Raw genomic sequence first — 23608 nt, forward strand, 5'->3', positions numbered from 1 at the left:
AGATGAATCCACACAGTGCAATGCAGTTTCACAGATAGCTTCTTTCTAATTTTTATCTGGCGATATTCAGATTTCCACCATTTTCCTCTATGGGCTTCCAAATGCCACTTTGTGGATTCTACACAAATAGTGTTTCAAAACTGCTGAATCGAAAGTAAAGTTTAAATCTGTGAGATGAACTCATACACTAGAAAGCAGTATCACAGATGACTTCTTTCTAGTTTTTATCTGAATTATTTCATCATTGGCCTCTTTGGACCCAAATATCCCTTTGCAAATTCTACCTAAAGAGTGTTTCACACCTGCTCTATCAAAAGTAGGGTTAACCTCTGTGAGATTTATCCACACATCACAAAGCAGTTTCACAGGTAGATTCTTCCCATTTTTTAGTTCGGGGTGTTGGGTTTTTCACTATAGGCCTCAAAGGGATCCCAAATGTCCTTTGCATATTCTACAAAAAGAATGTTTGCAACTTGTTGGATCAAAAGAAGGGTTTAACTCTGTGAGATTTATCAACATATCACAAAGCAGTTTAACAGACAGTTTCTTTCTAGTTTTTATCTTGGGATATTTGGCTTTTCACCATAGGCCTGTATGGGCTCCCAAATGTCCCTTCGCAGATTCTACCACAAAAATGTTTGTATAACTCTGTGAGATGAATCCTCACATCACAAAGAAGTTTCACAGATTTCTTCTTTCTAGATTTTATCTAGGGATATTCGGTTTTTCACCATCAGCCTTAAGGGGTTCCCAAATGTTCCTTCACAGATTCTATAAACAAAGTGCTTCCAACCTGTTGAATCAAAAGAAAGGTTGATCTCTGTAAGATGAATCCATGTATCAGAAAGCAGTTTCACACACACCTTCTTTCTAATTTTTGTCTGAGGATATCCAGTTTTTCACAATAGGCCTCAAAGAGCTTTCAAATGTCCCTTCTCAGATTCCACCAAAAGAATGTTTCCAACATTGTGAATGAAAATGTAGTTTTAACTCTTTGAGATGAATCCACACATCAGAATGCAGATTCACAGGTAAATTCTTTCTAGTTTTTATCTGGGGATAATGTGTTTTTCACTATAGACTTCTATGGGCTCCCAAATATCCCTTTACAGATTCTATCAAAAAAAAAGTGTTTTCAACTTGCTGCATCAAAAGTAAACTTTTCTCTGTGAGATGAATCCACACATCACAAGGAAGTTTCACAGATATCTTCCTTCTAGTTTTAAGCTGGGGATGTTCGGTTTTCACCATAGGCCTCTATGGGCTCCCAAATACCTTTTTGCAGATTCGATCTAAAGAGTGTTTCAAACCTACTATTTCAAAAGAAAGGATTAACACTGTGAGATGAATCCACACATCACAAAGCAATTTCACAGATAGCTTCTTTCTAGTTTTTATCTGGGGATATTTGGATTTTCACCATTGGATTATATAGGCTCCAAATGTATCATCGCATATTCAACCTAAAGAGTGTTTCAAATTTGCTGTATCAAAAAAAATGTTTAACTCTTTGAGGTGAATCCACACATCACAAAGCAATTTCACAGAGAGCTTCTTTCTAGCTTTTATCTGAGAATATTCTGTTTTTCACTACAGGTCTCATATGGCTCCCAAGTGTCCTTTTGCAGACTGTACAAAAAATGTGTGCTACCTGCTGAATCTGTCCCTTCACAGATTCCACCTAAAGAGTGTTTCAAACCTGCCGTTTCAAAAGAAAGTTTTCACTCTGTGGGATGAATCCATAGATCCCAAAACAGTTTCACAGATATCTTCTTTCTTGTTTTTATCTGTAAATATTCAGTTTTTCCCCATAGGACTCCAGGGGCTCCCTAATGTCCCTGTGCACATTCTGTCAAAAGAGTGATTTCAACCTGCTGATTCAAAAGAAAGTTTCAACTCTGTGAGATAAATCCACACATCACAATGAATTCTCAGATAATTTCTTTCTAGTTTTTACCTGGGGTTATTGAATTTTACACCAGTGTTTCAAATCTGCTGTATGAAAGCACCATTTAGCTCTGTGTGATGAATCCACACATCACAGAGCAGTTTCACAGATAACTTATTTTTAGTTATTATCTGGAAATATTCAGTTTCTCACCATAGGTCTTAATGGGCTCCCAAGTGTCCCTTCACCGATTCTATAAAAAGGTGTGTCTGCAACCTGCCTAATCAAAAGAAAGTTTTAGCTCTGTGAATGAGCCCACTCATCACAAAGCAGTTTCACAGATAGCTTCCTTCTAGTTTTTATCTGTGGATATTCGTTTTTCACCATAGGCCTCCTGGGCTCCCAAATGACCCTACTCAGATTCTACCAAGAGAGTTTCCAACGTCCTGAATTGCAAGAAAATTTTTACTCTCTATGATGAGTCCATGCATCATAATGCAGATTCACAGGTAGCTTCTTTCTAGTTGTTACTTGCTGATATTCTGTTTCTCACCATATGTCCCCATGGGGTCCCAAATGTCCCTTCACAGATTCTACCTAAAGACTGTTTCCAACTTGTTGTAGTAAAAGAAAGGTATAACTATGTGAGATGAATTCACACATCTGAAAGCATTTTCACAGATAACTTCCTTCTTGATTTTTATCTGGGGATATTCTGATTTTCACCATAAGCTTCTACGGGCTTCTAAATGTCCTTTTGCAGATTCTACAAAAAGGTTGTTCCCAACTTGCTGAATGCTAGCAAAGGTTTAACTCTGTTGTCCACACATAACAAAGCAGTTTCACAGATAGCATCTTTCTACTTTTTACCGGGGGATATGTTGTTATTCACCATAGGCCTCAATGGGCTCACTTTTTTTTTTTTTTCAGATTCTACCAAAACAGTTTCTCAGCCTGCTGAATGAAAAGAATGGTTTATCTCAGTGTCTTTCTTGTTTTTATCTGGGGATATTCAGTTTTTCATCATAGATTTTTATCAGGGAACCTGCCCCAGACAGTTCAACATGGGTCCTTTTCTATTTTCCGTAAGTGTTGGCCAGTCTGAGAAATAAAGGGAAAGAGCACAAAAGAGAAATTTTAAAGCTGAGTGTCCAGGGGAAACATCACATGTCGGCAGATTCTGTGATGCCCCCCTAGCCGCAAAACCAGCAAGTTTTTATTAGTGATTTTCAAAAGGGGAAGGACTGTACAAATAGGGTGTGGGTAACAGAGATCACATGCTTCACAAAGTAATAAAATATTACAAGGCAAATGGAGGCAGAGCGAGATCACAGGACCAGGGCAACATTAAAATTGCAAATGAAGTTTCAGGCACACATTGTCTTATCTCTTGGTAACATCTTATCAGGAGATAGGGTTTGAGAGCAAACAACATGTCTGACCAAAATTTATTAGGTGGGAATTTCCTCATCCTAATAAGCCTAGGAGTGCTATGGGAGACTGGGGCTTATTTTGTCCTTTATCTGCAACCATAAAAGACAGACATTCCCAAAGCAGTCATTTTAGAGACTACCCCTGGGAATGCATTCTCTTTCTCGGGGCTGTTCTTTGTGCAGAAAAAGAATTCAGTGATATTTCTACTATTTGCTTTTAAAGAAGATAAATACGGCTCTCTTCCACCCAGCTGTCAGGCAGCCAGACATAATGGTAATCTCCCTTGTTCCTTGAACATCACTGTTATCCTGTTCTTTTTCAAGGTACCCAAACTTCATATTGTTTAAACACACAAGCTTTACGAAAAATTTGTGCAGTTAATGCAATCATCACAGGGTCCTGAAGAGACATAGATCCTCAGCTTATGAAGATGATGGAATTAAGAGATTAAAGTAAAGACAGGCATAGGAAATCACAAGAGTATTGACTGGGGAAGTGACAACTGTCCATGAAATCTTCACAATTTATGTTCAGAGATTGTAGTAAAGACAGGTGTAAGAAATTATAAAAGTATGAATTTGGAGAACTAATAAATGTCCATGAAATAGTCACAATTTATGTTTTTCTGCCATGGCTTCAGTCTGTCCCTCTGTTCGGTGTCCTTGATTTCCTACAACATCTCCCCTTTTCTTTTTATATAAATGTGCCATGGTGATGAAGGCTTGTTCGTTTTCTCAATTTTGATGCAGGATCCATTGACTATTCTGGCACACTAAAGACAAACCGATTAAACAGAGAAACATAATTCCAAAATTTACTGTAGTTGAACCCCCAACAGAGTTAATCCAAGTCGTGGGGTTTAGTCCATAAAGATTTTCTGCCCCCTGATCTAGCACCTCAGCTCCAGGTGCAATGGGTAAATGAGCTTGAGAGGCTTCAAAAACTTGATTCTTTAATTTAGTTATGTCCAAGGATGAATTACCTTCCCTATCCAGAAGGTGTCCTTTGACCATTACCCGTGAATGATCTGTGTCATTGTAGGAATATGAGATGATATAGAAATCTGAAGTATTCCTACCGCATTGCATTTGCATGCAATGTTTGAGACTCACAACCCATTCTCCAAGCCAAATAACAGACTGTCTTAAATCATTAATTTGATTAGCCATTTTTGATCAATGCCTTGTTGAGAATTCCACATTTGGGTGGAATTGGCTTGCCAATCATTAACGAAATGAGTCTTTTGAATCCATTGATGTAACGCCATTCTGGCCATGGTGGCTATTGCAGTGACTGTAATTAGGCCCGTGATAACAGCGATTAAAGTGAAAACAAACTCAGATCTTATTAGAATTCGCTGTAACAATTCATTAATTAAATGTATCGAGGGGGAGGATTCCCAATTTCTGGGCAAAGTTACCGGAATCCAGATTCCTTCTAAAGCTCTAACCAACATTACGCTTTTCCTGGAGTCAAAATGAAAGTTCATACAAGTGTGTAAATGACAATTAATGCAATGGACAGTTTGATTGTTTGTCCAAATTTTGATATTCCCACTAACAGCATGTAAGGAGGCTTAACATAACTCTATATGGGAACAGTCAGGTTGGAGGTAAGTAAAGTAGAATGTCTGGATCTACGTTGATACTGAGAGACTGGGGCCATATCAGGGAAAACAGACAGAATAGTTTCTCCTTCCCATACTCGCTGTCCAGACATGGCAATAGCTGATTTCCAAAATTCTGGGTGTCCTGGGCTCAGAATGGGGAATATCATATGAGGTCTCAGGGATGGGGAGTAATGCCTTTATCTTCCCATTTTAAGGGAAAGAATGAGCTGAAACTCCTCTGCAAAACAGAATGATGATTCTCATTCTCTCTATAAGAAATAAAATAAGTAGGTTCCAGGCATTCCCTTCCACCAGAGGAGCAATTGTTTTTTAAATAGCTCTTTGGTGCCCAGTCTATTACTAAACTATGAGTCATTTTTTAATATTAGTGCATGTGAGATTACACAGTCTTCCCAAATTAAAGTTTTAAATGGACCCTCAAAATTTTTAGGGCATGGTTTCACTGCAGGTTTATACTGAAAGTATGGGGTATCTCTCATTACTCCCCTTCTCATTTGTTTTAAAGGAGAAAAGGAGTGGCCAGAGACCAAATGTCCTGGTTCTTTTGTAGCTGATTTCTCTGGAAGATAAGCAGTCCAGACTTGAGTTTCTAGATAGATACAACCAGGTGCATGTCCGAGGCACAGAGGGGGGTATTTATAACCCATGGTAACATTAAATGCAGTGCCTTCTTCTCCTGGTTAAGCAGGGCAGTGGCCATCTGTAGCTCCAGGCACCCACACACTATCATTAGTGTAGATTTCCCAGGGGCATCAATCCAGGTGAGAGATCGAATAAGTGGAGGGAAAGGCACATAAGCCCAATAAGAAAAATTTTGTGTAGCAGGTAAATCAGTGTGAGCGGGAACTGGTGAGACAGAAATTTTAAGGAGGAGAATCATTAAATAAAACCTAGTGTAAGTGAGATTTAATGCTGAAGGAGGAAAATAAGAACAGAGGAATGTTATTTTCAGGATAATAGAAATGGTGAGATTTTTAAGTTTGTAAGGAGAAAAAGGAAAATAATCAGGAGAAGTGGGATTAGTTAGATGGGTCTTCATTGTCATCAGGGAGGATTGAATCAGACCCATTGTGATTTGGTGTGTGAGCTTCTAAGGAGTTGGCACAGATCTCACCACATCTGAGGGCGGTCTCTGATGCAGATGTGTTTTCCCTGTGGTTTTCATTTGATGATCTCTTGATGAAACACAAGCATATCCTCTTTCCCACGTTAAGTAGAATCAGAGACAATATTTAAAAGTTTGGTGAAATCCTGTAAGGCAGTAATGACAGCGATTAACTCTGCCTTTTGAGCAGACGTATAAGGGGTAGAAATAAGCTTGTCTGTAGGACCTACATAACCAGTATTGACATTACTGGAGCCATCAGTACACATTGTAAAGACCTCAGGAATGGGCTGATCATTGGTTAATCCAGGGGCCACCCAAGACATCATTTTCATAAAATCAAACAATTTGTTTTTTGGATAGTGATTGTCAGTAATACCAATGAAATCAGCCAAGTGAATTTACAATTAAATTCCGGACAAATCTGGAAATCTTAAGTATTCCACACCATGCCTGTCCAATTAGAGTGGCCATTTGATCTAGATTAACAGACAAAGTTGTTGACACAGAATGAGGAACAAAACACCACTCCACTAAACCATTATGCTGAACTACTAGTCCAGTAGGGGAGTGTAATGAAACGAAAGCCAGAAGCTGAAAAGGCTGAAATGGCTGTACTCTAGATAACTGGGTGGTCTGGGTCTTTCCTTTACAAATTCCAGTTCTAGTGAAGCCTCAGGGGTCAAAGTCCTGGAACTGTGGAGATTGGAATCTCCCCACAGCATAGAAAACAAGTTAGACAGCACTTAGGTTGGAATACCTAAAGTAGGTCTTAAATAATTAATGTTACCCATAAGTTTTTGGAAGTCATTTAAAGTTTTCAAAGAAACTCTCCTAATTTGAAATTTGTGGTTGAACACGTTGTTTATCGACCACCATTCCTAAATATTGAAGAGGAGTGGCCTGTTGAATTTTATCTTGAGTGATGTGTAAACCAAATTTTGTAACACAGCGGCTCAAAATTTGATACCAGTCAATTAATTCTGTATCAGTTGGGGCAGCAATTAAAATATCATCAATATAATGAAAAACATAGGCCTGGGGAAATTGGGCTTGAACTGGTGAAAGCACTTGCCCCACATAAAACTGGCAGATTGTAGGGCTATTTAGCATTCCCTAAGGAAGTACTTTCCATTGATAATGAGCAGCAGGCTCCTGATTATTGATAGAAGGTACAGTAAAAACAAATTTTTCACAATCTGATTTATATAAAGGAATATGAAAAAAATCTTTAAGATCAATAACTATGAGAGGCCAATTTTAAAGTATTAAGGCAGGGACGGGCATGCGGAGTTGGGCGGCCCCCATAGGTTTAATTAGAGCATTAATGGCCCTTAAATCGGTTACCATCTGCCACTGGCCCCATTTCTTTTTTACTAGAAACACAGGAGAATTCCAGGGGGAAAGAGAAGGTTCCATATTCCTGAGTTGTAACTGTACAGAAACAAAGTGAGTTAAAGCCCCCAGTTTTCCTTTAGAAAGTGGTCACTGCTGAATCCAATTGGATGTGTCAGATTTCCATTGTAAAGGGATAGGATCAGGAGGCATAGCAGGGGCTGTCACTAAAAATGATAACCTACACTTGCCTTGTTTTCTTTTACAGTAACTGGGAGGCATTTAGTAATCCCTTCATGTTTTGGACAAGACTGAGTCCAGGAACAAACCCCATGTTTTCCATGATATGCTGACTGGGAGCACTATAAGAGTTATGTGGAATATTAATTTCAGCCCCAGTATCTACTAGGCCCTCAATTTTTTTTCCTTGAATGTGTATGGTCCACGTGGGCCGTTGTTTAGAAATTACCTTAATTCAATAAGTGGCCTTTTTACCGCCAGAGCCCATCCCAGGGTCACATGCCTTATCTCCTTTGTTTAAAATGATTTACGTAGTAAAAGCAATTGAGTTTGCTTAACAGTAGTAAAAGAAGCAGAGGTTTGGCCTGGGGTGTGTAATTTATCCCAAGTTCTCATACACACCTTTGTTACTTGTTCTGTGGTAAGAGCACCAAAGCCTAATTGGGCGTAAATATTAGATAAACTATTGGAGCCTGTGTGCTGAGCCTGAGTAATTAGAATGCCATTAGTCCAATTTATCTGAGCCTCCAAAAGGGCCTCTTCTGACTACCAGGTATGGAATTGTAAATGCTGAGATGGGATTAGAACAGCTTTTACCAAAACGTCCTAGTCTAAAGGAAGCAAAATGACCTCAGTACAAAAAGTTTGTAATACCATTTTAATATCAGGAGAAGTAGGATCACACTAAGTACAAGCATCCTTAAATTATTTTAAAAAGGTAAGATAAGAGGCACATAATGATGCATTTATACCCCTTGGAAGTTAGAAGGGTCTAATGTGACAGGATAAGTCCATGCATCTAATCCGCTTGTTTCTTTGTTTTGGCATAATGAGCACTGCATTGAAGTTTCAAGAGTAGACATCTGAGATGGAGTCAGCATAGAAGTGACAGGAAAAGCATCTGTAGATAAGGGAAACTGAGGGTGGGGGTTCGAAACGGAATGAGAGTGTGAGAAATGGACATTGGGGGAGAAGAAGGAGAAGAAGTATGCTGGTGATTACTGGCGTCCATGTATGAAGAAGGGCACCAAGAAGCAGGCTTAGTGGATGGCAAAGTGACCGGTTGAGGAACCCAAAGGACAGGAGGGTGAGGGACTGAAGTGGACGAGGGAGGGGCTGAAGAATTATAGGTAAATTGTAGTTTGGGCCTGGAGCCATTAGGCAATGCCTGGAGGCAAATGCTGCAAAGGTTTGAAGAGGGAAGAATTAGCATATATGTGGTCCTGGGCTGTGTGGGTTGTGGCAGTGGGAGCTACGAGTACCGACTCCTCATGAAAAGAAATCAAATCATCAGGGGGTAATGCTAAGCCAAAGTCATTAGAGTTAGACATTGAATTTTCAGTATCATTACGTGGGGGAGGAGTAGCCAAAGGGGGTGTGGGTTACAGAGATCACGTGCTTCACAGGGTAATAAAATAATGCAAGGCAAATGGAGGCAGGGTGAGATCACAGGACTGGGACAAAATTAAAATTGTTAATGAAGTTTCAGGCACACATTATCATTGATAACTTCTTATCAGGAGACAAGCTTTGAGAGCAGACAACCTGTCTGACCAAAATTTAATAGGCCAGAATTTCCTCATCGTAATAGGCCTGGGAGCCCTACGGGAGACCAGGGCTTATTTCATCCTTTATCTGCAACCATAAAAGAAAGACTTCCCAAAGCAGTCATTTTAGAGACTACCCCTGGAAATGCATTCTCTTTCTCAGGGCTGTTACTTGTGGAGAAAAAGAATTCAGTGATATTTCTACTATTTGCTTTTGAAAGAAGAGAAATACGGCTCTCTGCCACCCAGCTCTCAGGCAGCCAGACCTAATGGTTATTCCCTTGTTCCCTGAACATCGCTGTTATCCTGCTCTTTTTTCAAGGTGCCCAGATTTCATATTGTTTAAACACACAAGCTTTAAGAAAAGTTTGTGCAGTTAACGCAATCATCACAGGGTCTTGAGGCGACATACATCCTCAGCTTATGAAGATGATGGAATTAAGAGACTAAAGTAAAAACAGGCATAGGAAATCACAAGAGTATTGATTGAGGAAGTGATAATGTGCATGAAATCTTCAAAATTTATGTTCAGAGATAGCAGTAAAGACAGGCGTAATAAGTTATAAAAGTATAAATTTGGAGAACTAATAAATGTCCATGAAATCTTCACAATTTATGTTCTTCTGCCATGGCTTCAGCTGGTACCTCCATTTGGGGTCCCTGACTTCCCACAACACACCTCAATGGGCTTCAAAAGAGTGTTACCAACCTGCTGAATGAAAAGGAAAATTTACCTGTGTGAGATGAATCCACACATCACAAAGTAGTTTCACACATAACTTCTTTCTAATTTTTATCTTGGGATTTTTTTTTCACCGTAGACCTCAATGGACTTCCAAATGTCCCTTCACAGATTCTACCAAAAGAGTGGATCCAACCTGCTGAATCAAAAGAAAGATTTAACACCGTGGCATGAATGCATACATAAAAACACAGTTTCACTGATAGCTTCTTACAAGTTTTTATCCGGGGATATTCCATTTTTCAAAATAGGCCTCCGTAGGCTCCCAAATGTTCTTTCACAGATTCTACCAACAAAGTTCTGCCAATGTGCTGATTAAAAATAAAGGCTTAACACTGTGAAATGAATGCACACATCACAATGCAGTTTCACGGATATCTTCTATCTAGTTTTTATCTGGGGATAGTTGGTTTTTCATCACAGGCCTCAACGGACACCCAAGTGTTCCTACACAGATACTATCAAAAAGTGTTTCCAGTATGCTGAATCAAAAGAAAAGTTTAATTCTTTGAGATAAATCCATGCTGTACTGTACAGTGAAATTTCAAGGATAGCTTCTTTCTAGCTTTAATCTTGGCATATTTGGTTTTCACCATCTGCTTCAATGGGCTCCAATAAGGCCCTTCACAGATTCTACCAAAAGAGACTTTCCAACCTGCAGAATCAAAAGAAAGGTTTAACTCTGTGTGATAAATCCATACATTACAAAGCAGTTTTACAGGTAGATTCTTTCCAGTTTTTATCTGGAGATATTCGGTTTCTCACCATTGGCCTCAAAGGGTTCCCAAATGTCCCTTCACAGATTCTACAAAAGAGCTGTTTGCAGCCCAATGCATAAAAATAAAGTTTTACCTCTGTGAGATAAATCCACACATCATAAAGCAGTTTCACTGATAGCTTCTTCTCAGTTTCTATCTGGGAATATTCAGTTTTTCACCATAGTCCTTTATGGGCTAAAAAAATGTCCATTTCCAGATTCTACCAAAAGAGCATTTCCAACCAGATGAATCAAAAGAAAGGTTTGTCTCTTTGAGATGAATCCACACAACACAAAGCAGAATCACAGCTAGCTTCTTTCTGCTTTTCATAGGGGATATTCAGTGTTTCACCATAGGAATCTATGGGCTCCAAGATGTCTCTTTGCAGATTCTACTAAAATAGTGTTTCCACCGTACAGAATCAAAAGAAAGGTTTAACTCTGTGAGTTGAATCCACACATCACAAAAAGTTTCACAAATACCTTCTTTCTGGTTTTTATCTGGAAGTATTCTGTTTTCATTATAGGCCTCTATGGGCTTTAAAATGTCCCTTTACAGATTCTACCTAAAGAGTGTTTCAAGCCAGTGGTATCAAACAAAAGGTGTAAGTCTGTGAGATGGATTCATACATCACAAAGCAGTTTTACAGATAGCTGCCTTCTGGTTTGTAGCTGGAAATACTCGGTTTATCACCATAGGCCTCAAAGGGCTTCCAAATGTCCCTTCGTTGATTTTACAAAAAGAGTGTTTGAAACCTGCTGAATCAGAAGAAAGGTTTAAACCTGTGAGATGAATCCACTTATCATAAAGCACTTTCCAGATAGCATCTTTCTAGTTTTTATCTGGGGATATTCAGTTATTCACCATAGGCCTCTATGGGTTTCAAAATGTCCCTTTGTTGATTCTACCAAAACAGTGTTTCCAACTTGCTGAATAAAAAGAAAGGTTTAGCTCTGTGAGTTGAATCCACACATCACAAAGCAGTTCTAGAGTTAGCTTCTTTTCAGTGTTTATCTGGTTACATTCCGTTTTTCACCATAGGCTTCAATAAACTCCCAAATGTCTTTTTGCAGATTCTACAAAAAAAATGGTTTCCACCGTGATGATTCAAAGGAAAGGCTTAACTCTGTGAGATGAATCCACACAACTCAGTGAAGTTTCACAGATAACTTCCTTCTAGTCTTAATCTGAGGATATTCTGTTTTTCAACATAGACCTCAATGGACTCCCAAATGTCCCTTTGCAGATTGTAGAAGAAGAGTATTCCTAAGCTGCTGAACCAAATGAATGGTCTAACTCTATGAGATGAATCCATTCATCAAGAAGAAGCTTCACTGATAGCTTCCTTCTAGTTTTTATGTTGGTTTTCCACCATACTCTTCAATGGGTTCAGAAATGTCCCTTTGCATATTCTACCAAAAGAGTGTTTCCAACCAGCTGAATCAAAAGAAAGATTTAACTCTGTGAAATGAATCCAAACATCAAAGCAGTTTCACCAATAGATTCTTTCTAGTTTTTATCAGGAGATACTCTTTTTTTCACCATAGGTCTTAGAGGGCTCCCAAATATTTCTTCGCCGATGCTACCAAAAGAGAATTTCCAACCTGCTGGATCAAAAGAAATTTTTATCTCTGTGAGATGACTCCACACATCACAAAGCAGTTTCACAGATAGCTTCTATCTAGTTTCTATCTGAACATATTTTGTTTTTCATCATGGACCTCAAAGGGCTCCAAAATTAACCTTCACAGATTCTACCAAAATAGTGTTTGCCACCTGATGAATCAAAAGAAAAGTTTAACTCTGAGAGATGAATCCACACATCACAAAACAGTTTCATAGATAGCTTCCTTGTAGTTATTGTTTGAGGATATTCTGTTTCTCACCACAGGCCTCAAAGGGCTCAAAATGTTTTCTTGCAAATTCTACCAAAACAGTTTTTCCAACCTGCTCAGCCAAAAGTATGGTTTAACTCTGTGAGATGAATCCACACATCACAAAGCAGTTTCACTCATAGCTTCTTTCTAGTTTTTATCTAGGGATATTCATTTCTTCACCACAGGCCTAAATGGGCTCCCAAATGTCCCTTTGCAGATTTGAGAAAAAGAGTGCCTAAAACCTGCTTAATCAAAAGAAAGGGTTAACTCTGTGAGATAAAGCCACACATCACAATGCAGTTTCCCAGATAGCTTCTTTTTAATTTTTATCTGGCAATATTCCATTTTCACCATAGACCTTAACAGGCTCCCAAGTGTTCCTTTACAGATGCTGCCAAAAGAATGTTTCCAACCTGATGAATCAAAAAAAGTTTTACCTTTGTGAGATAAATCCACACATCACAAGAGAGTTTCACTGATATCTTATTTCTAGTTTTTATCTGGGGGATATTTGGTTTATCACTATAGATATGAATGGGCTCGCAAATGTTCCTTCACACATTCTACTAAAAAAAAGTTTTTCCAACCTGCTGAGTCAAAAGAACGGATTATCTCTTTGAGATGAATCCACACATCCACAGATAGTTTCTTTCTAGTTTTTATCAAGGAGTATTAGATTTTTCAACATAGACTCTATGGGTTCCCAGATGTTCCTTCGCAGATTCTACCAAAAGAATGTTTCCAACCTGCTGAATCAAAAGAAAGGTTTAACTCTGTGAGATGAATGAACACAACAAAATGAAGTTTCACACGTAGCTTTTTTCTAATTTTTCCCTGAAGATATTCAGTTTTTCACCATAGACATCTTTAGGCTTTGAAATGTCCCTTCAGAGATTCTACCAAAACGGTCTTTCAAATCTGGTGAATCAAAAGAAAGGTTAACCACTGTGAGACAAGCCCTCACATCACAAAACAGTTTCACTGATAGCTTCTTTCTAATTTTTATCTTGGGATATTGGGTTTTCCACCATAGACCTCAGTAGGCGCTCAAATATACTTTTGCAGATTATATCAAAAGAGTGTTTCCAACTTGTTGGATCAAGAGAAAGGTTTAACTCTCTGAGATGAATCCACACATCACAAGGCATGTTCACAGATAGTTTCTTTTTTGTTTTTATCTGGGGATATTCTGTTTTCTACTATAGGCCTCTATGTGCTCCAAAATATCCCTTGGCAGATTCTACCTAAAGAGTGTTTCAAACCTGCTGTATTGAAGAAATGCTTAACTCTGTGAGGTGGATCCATGCATAACAAAACAGTTTCACATATAGCATCTTTCTAATTTTTATCTGTGGATATTCAATTTTTCACCACAGGACTCAAAGGGCTACCAAATATCCCTTCTCAGGTTGTACGTCTCTGTGGATATTCAATTTTTCACCATAGACCTCAATGGGCTCCCAAGTGTCCTTTTACAGATTATAACAAAACTCTGTTTGCAAACTGCAAAGAAAGGTTTACTTCTGTGAGATGAATTTACACATCCGAAAGCAGTTTCACAGACAGCTTCTTTCTAGGTTTTATGTGGAGATACAGGTTTTTTCACCATAGGCCTCAATAGTCTCTAAAATGTCCCTTCACAGATACTATCAAAATAGTGTTTCCAATGAGCTGAATCAAAAGAAAGTTCTTACTCTGGAAGATGAACCCACACATCAAAAGGCAGTTGTGCAGATAGCTTCTTTCTAGTTTTCATCTGAGGATGTTCTGTTTTTCACCATTAGTCTCAATCAGCTCCCAAATGTGTTTTCACACATTCTACCTAAAGAGTGTTTCAAACTTGCTGTATCAAAAGAAAGTTGTAAATTTGTGAGATGAATCTACACATCACAAACCATTTCATAGACAAAATCTTTCTAGTTTTTATCTGGAGATATTCAGTTTTTCACTACAGGCCTCAAAGTGCTCCCAAATATCCCTTCACAGAGTATACAAAAAATGTGCCCAATCTGCTGAATCAAAAGAAAGGTTTAACTCTGTGAGATGAGTCCACACATCACAAGGCATATTCACAGATAGCATCTTTTTAGTTTTTATCTGGGGATATTTGTTTTTTCACAATAGGCTTCAATAGGCTTCCAAACGTCCCTTCGCAGATTCTACTGAAAGAATGTTTCCAACCTGCTGAATCAAAAGAAATGTTTAACTCTGTGAGATGAATCTGCACATCACAAAGCAGTTTCAGATATAGCTTCTTTTTAGTTTTTATCTTAGGATATTCAGTTTTTCACTATATAGGCCACTATATAGGCCTCAAAGGGATCCCATATATCTCTTCGCAGATTCTACCAAAAAGGTGTTTCCAACCTGCCGAATCAAAAGAAAGGTTTAGCTCTGTGAGGTGAATCCTCACATCACAAAGCAATTTCACAGATAACTTCTTTCTAGATTTTATCTGGGGACATTCAGTTCTTCACTATAGCTCTTAATGGGCTCCCAAATGTCCCTTCATAGATCCTACAAAAGAGTGTTTCCAACCTACTGAATCAATACAACCGTTTAACTCTGAGGTGAATCCACACATCACAAAGCAGTGTCACACGTAGCTTTTTGATAATTTTTATGTGTGGATATTTGGTTTTACACAATAGGCCTAAAAGGTATTGTAAATTCCCCTTGGCAGATTCTACCAAAAAATTGTTTCCAGCCTGCTAAATCAAAAGACAAGTTTAACTCAGTAATATGAATTCATAAATCACAAAGAAGTTTCACAGATAACTTCTTTCAAGTTTGTATCTGGTGATATTCTATTTTTCACCATAGGTCTCTATGGTCTCCCAAATGTTTCTTCACAGATTGTACCTGAAGAGCATTTCAAGCATGTTGTATCAAAAGAATGATTTAACTTTTTGAGTTGAATCCAACATCACAAAGCAGTTTCACAGATAGTTCTCTCAAGTTTTTATTTGGGGATATTCTGTTTTTCAACGTAAGACTCAAAAAGCTCCAAATTGTCCCTTCACAGATTCTACCAACAGAGCATTTCCAACTTGTTGAATCAAAATAAACGTTTAACTTTCTGAGATTAATACACACACTACAAAGCAGTTTAACAGATATCTTTTTTTCTATTTTTCATTTGGGGATATTTTAGTTTTCAACATAGGTCTCTATAGGCTCCCAAATGTTCCTGCACAAATTACACCTAAAGAGTGTTTCAAACCTGCTGTTTCAAAAGAAAGGTTTCAGTCTGTGGAATGAATCCACAGATCACAAAGCAGTTTCACAGATACTTTCTTTCTAGTTTTTATCTGTAAATATTTGGTTTTCACCGTAGGCCTCAATGGGCTCGCAAATGTTCCTTCGGAGATACTATTGAAAGAGTGTTTCCAACCTGTTGAACCAAAAAAAAAAAAAAGGTTTATCTTGTGAGATGAATCCAAACATCACAAAGCAGTTTCCCAGATAGCTTCTTTCTAGTTTTCATCTGGGGATATTCAGTTTTTCACTACCTGCCATAATGGGCTCCCAAATGACCCTTCTCAAATTCTACAGAAAGAGTGCTTGTTACCTGCTGAATGAAAATACAGGTTTAACTTTGTGAGATGAATCTACACATCACAAAGCAGTTTCATTGGCAGCTTCTTTCTAATTTTTATCTTCGGATATTCAATTTCTCACCATAGGTTCCAATGGGCTCTCAAATATCCCTTAGCAGATTCTGCCAAAAGAGTGTTTCCAACCTGCTGAATCAAGAGAGAGATTTAATTATTTGAGATGAATCCACACATCAAAAAGCAATTTCACAGATAGTTTGTTTCCAGTTTTTATCTGGGAATATTTAGTTTTTAAACGTAGTCCTTTATGGGCTGCTCAATGTCCCTCCACATACTCTACCAAAACAATGTTTCCAACCTGTTGAATAAGAAGAAAGGTTTAAATTTGAGAGATGTATCCACACATCACAAAAATGTTGCTCAAATTGCTTCTTTCTAGCTTTTATCTGGGGATATTCAATTTTTCACCATAGGCATCTAGGATCTCCCAAATGTCCCTTCACAAATTTTACCTTCAGAGTGTTTCCAATCTGCTGAAGAAAAATAAAGCTTTAACTCTTTGAGACGAATCCATAAATCACAAAGTAGTTTTATAGATAGCTTCTTTCTAGTTTTTATCTGGAGATATTCAGTTTTTCAACATAGGCCTCAAAAGGATTTAAAATGTCCCTTCGCAGACTCTACTGAAAAAGTGTTTCCAACCTGATGAACCAAAAAATGTTTAACTCTGTGAGATGAATCCACACATCACAAAGTAGTTTCACTGATATCTTCTTTCTTATTTTTATCTGGGGATATTTTGTTTTTCAACCCAGGCCTCTATGGGCTTCCAAAAGTCCCTTCACAGGTTCTACAAAGAGACCATTTCCAACGTAGTAAATCAAAAGAAAAGTTTAAATCTGTGAGATGAATCCACACATCACAATGAGTTTCACTGAAAGCTTCTTTCTAGTTTTTATTTGGGAATATATGTTTTTTTACCATAGACTTCAATGGACCCCCAAATATCCCTTCGCAGATTCTACCAGAGTGTTTCCAACTGCTGAATCAAAAGAAAGGTTTACCTCTGTGAGACTAATCTAATATGACAAAGTGGTTTCACAGATAGCTTATTTCTAGCTTTTATTTGTGAGTTTTCCATTTTTTACCATAGGCCTCAATGCCTCAATGGTCTCCCAAATGTCCCTTCACATATTCTACACGAAGAGTGTTTCCAACATGATGAATCAAAAGAAAGGTTTAACTCTGTGACGTTGATCCACATATAAGAAAAGAGTTAAACAGATAGCTTCTTTCTAGCTTTTACCTGGGGATATTCAGTTTTTCAATATAGGCCACAATACATTCCCAAACATCCCTTCACAGATTCTACAGAAAGAGGGATATCAACCTTCTGAATCAAAAGAGGGGTTTAACTCTGTGAGCTGGATCTAAACATCATAAAACAGATTCACAGATAGCTTCTTTCTAGTTTTAATCTAAGGATATTTTGTTTTTCACTTCAGGCCTTAAAAGCCTTCAAAATGTCCCTTAACATTTACTACAAAAATAATATTTGCAACCTACTGAATGAAAGAAAAGGTTTAAATCTGTGAGATGAATCCACACATCACAAAGCAGTTTCACAGATAGCTTCTTTCTAGTTTTTATCTTGGGATATTCTGTTATTCACCACTGACAACAAAGGACTCCCAGATGTTTTCTCGAAGATTCTAACAAACACTTTCCCATGCTGCTGAATCAAAAGAGATGTTTAAGATAGTGAGAAGAATTTACACATCACAAAGAAGGTTAACAGAGAGCTTCTTTCTAGTTTTTATCTGGAGATATTTTGTTTAGCACCACAGACCTCTTTGAGCTTCCAAATGTCCCTTTGCAGATCCTAACCCAAAAGTGTTTCAAGCCTGTTTATTAAAAGAAAGGTTTAACTTTGTGAGTTGAATCTACACATCACAAAACAATTTCACTGATAGCTTCTTTCTAGTTTTATCTGGGGATGTTCGGTTTTCACCATAGGTCTCAAAGGGCTCCCAAATGTCTCTTCACAGATGTTACAAAAAGCGTGTTTCCAACCTGCTGAATCAAAAGAAATGTTTAGCTCTGTGAGATAAATCCACATCACATAGAAGTTTTACAGATAGCTTCTTTCAAATTTTTATCTGAGGATGTTTGGTTTTACACTATACCTTTAAAGCAGTCCAAAATGTCCCTATGCAAATTACATTGTAAGAGTTTTTCTAACCTGCTGAAAATAAAGAAAGTTTTAGCTCAGTGAGATGAATCCATGTATCACAAAGAAGTTCACACATAGTTCCTTTCTAGATTTAAATGGTGATATTCGGTTTTTCACCATAAGTTCCAGATAAAAACTGGAAAGAAGTAAATGTGAAACTGCTTTGTAGTTTATGGATTCATCTCACAGAGATAAACCTTTCTTTTGATACAGCAGGTTTAAAACACTATTTAGGTAGAATTTGCCAAGGGCCTTTTGTGAGCCCGTAGAGACATGTGGTGAAAAATCACATGGGCTCCCTACTGTCCCTTCACAAATTCTACATAAAGAGTGTTTCAAACCTGGAGCAACAAAAGAAAAGTTTAATCCTGTGAGATGAATCCACACCTCACAATGCAGTTGTACAGATAGCTATTTATAGTTTTTATATGTGAATATACTGTTTTTCACCATAGGCCTCAATGGGCTCCCCAATGACACTTCGCAGGTTCTTCAAAAATAGCATTCCAACTTGTTGAATCAAAAGAATGCTTTCCTTTGTGATATGAATGCACACAACACATAGCAGTTTCACATATAAGTTCCCTATAGTTTTTATCTGGGAACATTTGGTTTTTCATTTTAGGCCACTATGGCCTTTCAAATATCACTTTGCAGATTCTACCTAAAGAGTTTTTTAAACCTGCTGTATCTGTATCAAAACAATAGTTTAAGTCTTTGAGATGAATCCACACATCACAAAACACTTTCACAGATCGCTTCTTTCCAGTTTTTATCTGGAGATATTCGGTTTTTCACCACAGGTCTCAAAGGGCTCTCACATGTCCCTCAGTAGATTCTACCACAAAATTGTTTTCATCCTGCTGAATAAAAAGAAAAGTTTAACTCTGTGTGATGAATTGACACATCACAAAGCAGTTTCACAGATAGCTTCTTTACAGTTTTTATCTGGGGATCTTTTGTTTTTCACCATACACCTCTAACGCCTCCCAAATATTCCTTTGCAGACTCTACCAAAAGTGTGTTTCCAATCTGTTGAATCTAAAGAAAGGTTTAAATCTGTGAGACGAATCCACACATTACAAAGCAGTTTCAAAGACAACTTCTTTCTAGTTTTTATCTCAGGATATTCAGTTGTTCAATATAGGCCTCAAGGGGCTCCAAAATGTCTCTTCACAGATTCTATTAAAAAAAAGTTTGCAACCTGCTGAATGAAAGGAAGTGTTTAACACAGAGACAAATCCACACATCTCAAAGCAATTTCACAGATAGCTTCTTTCTAGTTCTTATCTGGGGGTACTTGTTTTCTCACCATAGACCTATATTTTCACCATAGACCTCTATGGGCCCCCAAATGTCTTTTTGCAGATTGTATCAAAACAGTGTTTCCAACTTGCTGAATCAAAAGAAACGTTTAAGTCTGTGAGATGAATCCACACTTCATAAAGCCATTTCACAGATAGCTTCTTCTAATTTTTATCTGGAGATATTTGATTTTTCACCACATGTCTCTACGGGCTCACAAAAGGCCCTTGGCAAATTCTACCTAAATAGTGTTTTAAACCTGCTGTATCAAAAGAAAGGTTTATCTCTGTGAGATGAATCCATAAACTACAAAGCAGTTTCACATTTACTTCTTTCCAGTTTTTATCTGGAGATATTTGTTTTCTCACCATAGACCTCAGTGGGCTTGCAAATGTCCCATCTCAGATTCTACAAAAAGAATTTTTGCAACTTGCTAAATCAGAAGAATGCCTTAACTCTGTGAGGTGAATCCACACATCCCAGAGCAGTTTCACTTACAGTTTCTTTCTAGTTTTTATCTTGGAATATTTTGTTTTTTGTTACAGACGTCAATGGTCTCCCTAATGTCCCTTCACAGATACCACAAAAAGATTTAACTGATGATACTCTGTTTTTCACCATAGACTCCAATGGGCTCCCTACTGTCCCTTCACAAACTCTACATAAAGAGTGTTTGAAACCTGGAGCATCAAAAGAAAAGTTTAACCCTGTGAGATGAATCCACACCTCACAATGCAGTTTCAAAGATAGCTATTTATAGTTTTTATATGTCAATCAAAAGAAAAATTTAAGACAGATAAATGAATCCAAACATCACAAAGCAGTTCCACATATAGCTTCTTTCTAGGTTTTTATCTAGGGATATTCTGTTTTTCACCATAGGCTTCAAAGGGCTCCCAAATGTCCTTTTGGTGGTTCTATTAAAAGAATGTTTCCAATCTGCTGAAACAAAGAAAAGGTTAAACTCTGTGAGATGAATCCACACAACACAAACCAGTTTCACAGATAGCGTCTTTCTAGTATTTATCTGGAGATATTTGGTTTTTCACCACAGATCTAAAAGGGTTCCCAAATGTCCCTTCACAGATTGTACCAAAACAATGTTTCCAACCTGCTCAATGAAAAGAAAGGTTTAACTCTGTGAGGTGAATCCAGAAATCAGAAAGCAATTTCACAAATAGCTTATTTCTAGAATTTATCTGGGTATATTTAGTTTTTCACCATAGGACTCCATCAGCTCCAAAATGTTCCTTTGCAGATTGTAGCAATAGAATGTTTCCAACCTGGCGAATCAAAAGAAAGGTTTAACTCTGCGAGACAAATCCACACATCACAAAGAGGATTCACAAATAGCTTCTTTCTAGTTTTTATCTGGAGATATTAGCTTTTTTATTTTAGTTCTTATGGGCTCCCAAATATCCCTTTCCAGATCCTACCAAAACAGTGTTTCCAACCTGCTGAAACAAAAGAAAAGTTTACCTCTGTGAAGTGAATCACACATCAGAAAGCAGTTTCATAGATAACTTTTTTCTAGTTTTTATCTTGGGATTTTTGTTTTTAACCATAAGCCTCTAAGTGCTCCTCAATGTTTCTTCACAGTTGCTACCAAAAGAGTGTTTGCATTCTGAGGAATCAAAAGGAAGGTTTATCTATGTGAGATGAATCCACACATCACAAAGCAGTTTCACAGATTGCTTCTTTCTAGTTTTTATCTGGAGATATTCCATTTATCACCATAGGCCTGTATGTGCTCCCAAATGTCCCTTCACAGATGCTACCAGAAGAGTGTTTCCAACCTGCTAAATCAAAAGAAAGGATTGACTCTGTGAGATGAATACACACCCCTTAAAGCAGTTTCACAGATTGCTTCTTTGTACTTTTTATCTTGAGATATTCTGTTTTTCACCACAGGCCTCAAAGGGCTCTCAAAAGTCCCTTCGCAAAATCTACCATTACAGTGTTTCCAACCTTTTGAGCCAAAAGAAGGTTTAACTCTGTGAGATGAATCCACACATAACAAAGCAGTTTCACAGGTAGTTTCTTTCTAGGTTTTGTTTGTGAATATATTGTTTTTCACCATAGTCCTTTATAGGCTTTTGTATGTCCCTTTGTGGATTCTACCTAAAACTTTTTCAGACTTGCTGTATCAAAAGAAGGGTATAACTCTGTGAGATCAGTACACACATCAAAAAGAAGTTTCAAAGATAGCTTCTTTGTAGTTTTAATCTTGGGATATTCTGTTTTTTACAGGCCTCATGAGCCTCCCAAATGCCCCTTTGTAGATTCTATTAAAAGAACGCTTGCAACCTGCTGAATCAAAAGAAAGGTTTTACTCTGTGAGATGAATCCATACATCAGACAGCAGTTTCACAGAGAACTTTTTTCTAGTTTTTATCTGGGGATATTCTGTTGTTCACCATATTCCTCTATGGGCTACTAAATGTTCTTTTGCAGATTCTAGCAAAAGAGTTTTTCCAAACTGCTGAATCAAAAAAACAATTTTACTTCTGTGAGATAAATCCACACATCAAAAGGAAATTTCACAGAAAAATTCCTTCCAGTTTTTATAAAAGGATAATTGATTTTTCATTTTAGGCCGCTGTGGGTTCCCAAATGTCCTTTCGAAAATTCTACCTAAAAAGTGTTTCAATCTTGCTGCGTCAAAAGAATGATTTAACTCTGTGAGATGAATCCACATATCAGAAACCATTTCACAGATACATTCTAGCTTTTATCTGGGGATATTCAGTTTCTCACCATCGGCTTCAATAAGCCCCAAATGCCCCTTCACGGATTTTATAAAAAAAGTGTTTGAAACCTGCTGAATCACAAGAAAGGTTTACCTCATTGAGATGAATTGAAACATCACAAAGTAGTTTCACAAATAACTTCTTTCAAGTTTTTATCTGGGGTTGTTATGTTTTTCATCATAGGCTTCTATGGGCTCTCAAATATCCCTTCAGAGATTCTACCAAAAGTGTTTCCAACCTGATGAATCAAAAGAAAGGTTACCTCTGTGTGATGTATCCACATAACAGAAAGCAATTTCACAGAGAACTTTATTCTAGTTTTCATCTGGGGATATTTGTTTTTTTTTACCTGAGGCCTCTATGGGCTCCCAAATGCCATTTCTCAGATTCCACCTAACGAGAGTTTCAAACCTGCTGTATCAAAAGAAAAGAATTTTTTATCTCTCTGAATTGAATCCACACATCACAAGGTAGTTTCACACACAGCTTCTTTCTAGCTTTTATTTGGGGATATTCAGTTTTTCACTATAGCCCTCTATGGGCTACCAAATGTTCCTTTGCAAATACTACCAAAAGAGTGTTTCCAACCTGCTAAATCAAAAGAAAGATATAACTCTGCAAGATGAATTCACACATCACCAAGCAGTTTTACAGTTATCTTCTGTCTAGTTTTTATCTGGGGATATTTTGTTTTTTATCATAGGCCCCTGGGGGCTCCAAAGTATCCCTTCACAAACTTTACTTAAAGAGTGTTTCAAACCTTTTGCATCAAAAGAAAGGTTTAATTTTGTGAGATGAATCCACACATCACAAAGAAGTTTCACAGATAGGTTCTTTCTCTTATTCAGTAGAGGATGTTCTGATTTTCAGCACAGCCTTCAAAGGGCTCCCAAATGTTTCTTTTCAGATTCTACACAATGGTGTTTCCAACCTGCTGAAGGAAAAGCCTTAACACTGTAAGGTTAACTGACACATCACAAAGCAGTTTCATAGACAGGTTCTTGCTAGTTTTTATCTGGGAGTTTTTGGAATTTCACCATATGCTTACATGGGCTCCCAAATATCCCTTCACAGATCCTCCCTAAAGACTATTTCAAAGTTACTCCACCAAAAGAAAGGTTTAACACTGTGAGATGAATCCACACATCAGTAAACAGTTTCACAGATAACTGTTTTCTAGGTTTTAACTGGGGATAGTTGGTTTTTC

The sequence above is a fragment of the Macaca mulatta genome, chromosome 19 (assembly GCF_049350105.2).
Source record: "Macaca mulatta isolate MMU2019108-1 chromosome 19, T2T-MMU8v2.0, whole genome shotgun sequence".
NCBI classification, from domain to species: domain Eukaryota; kingdom Metazoa; phylum Chordata; class Mammalia; order Primates; family Cercopithecidae; genus Macaca; species Macaca mulatta.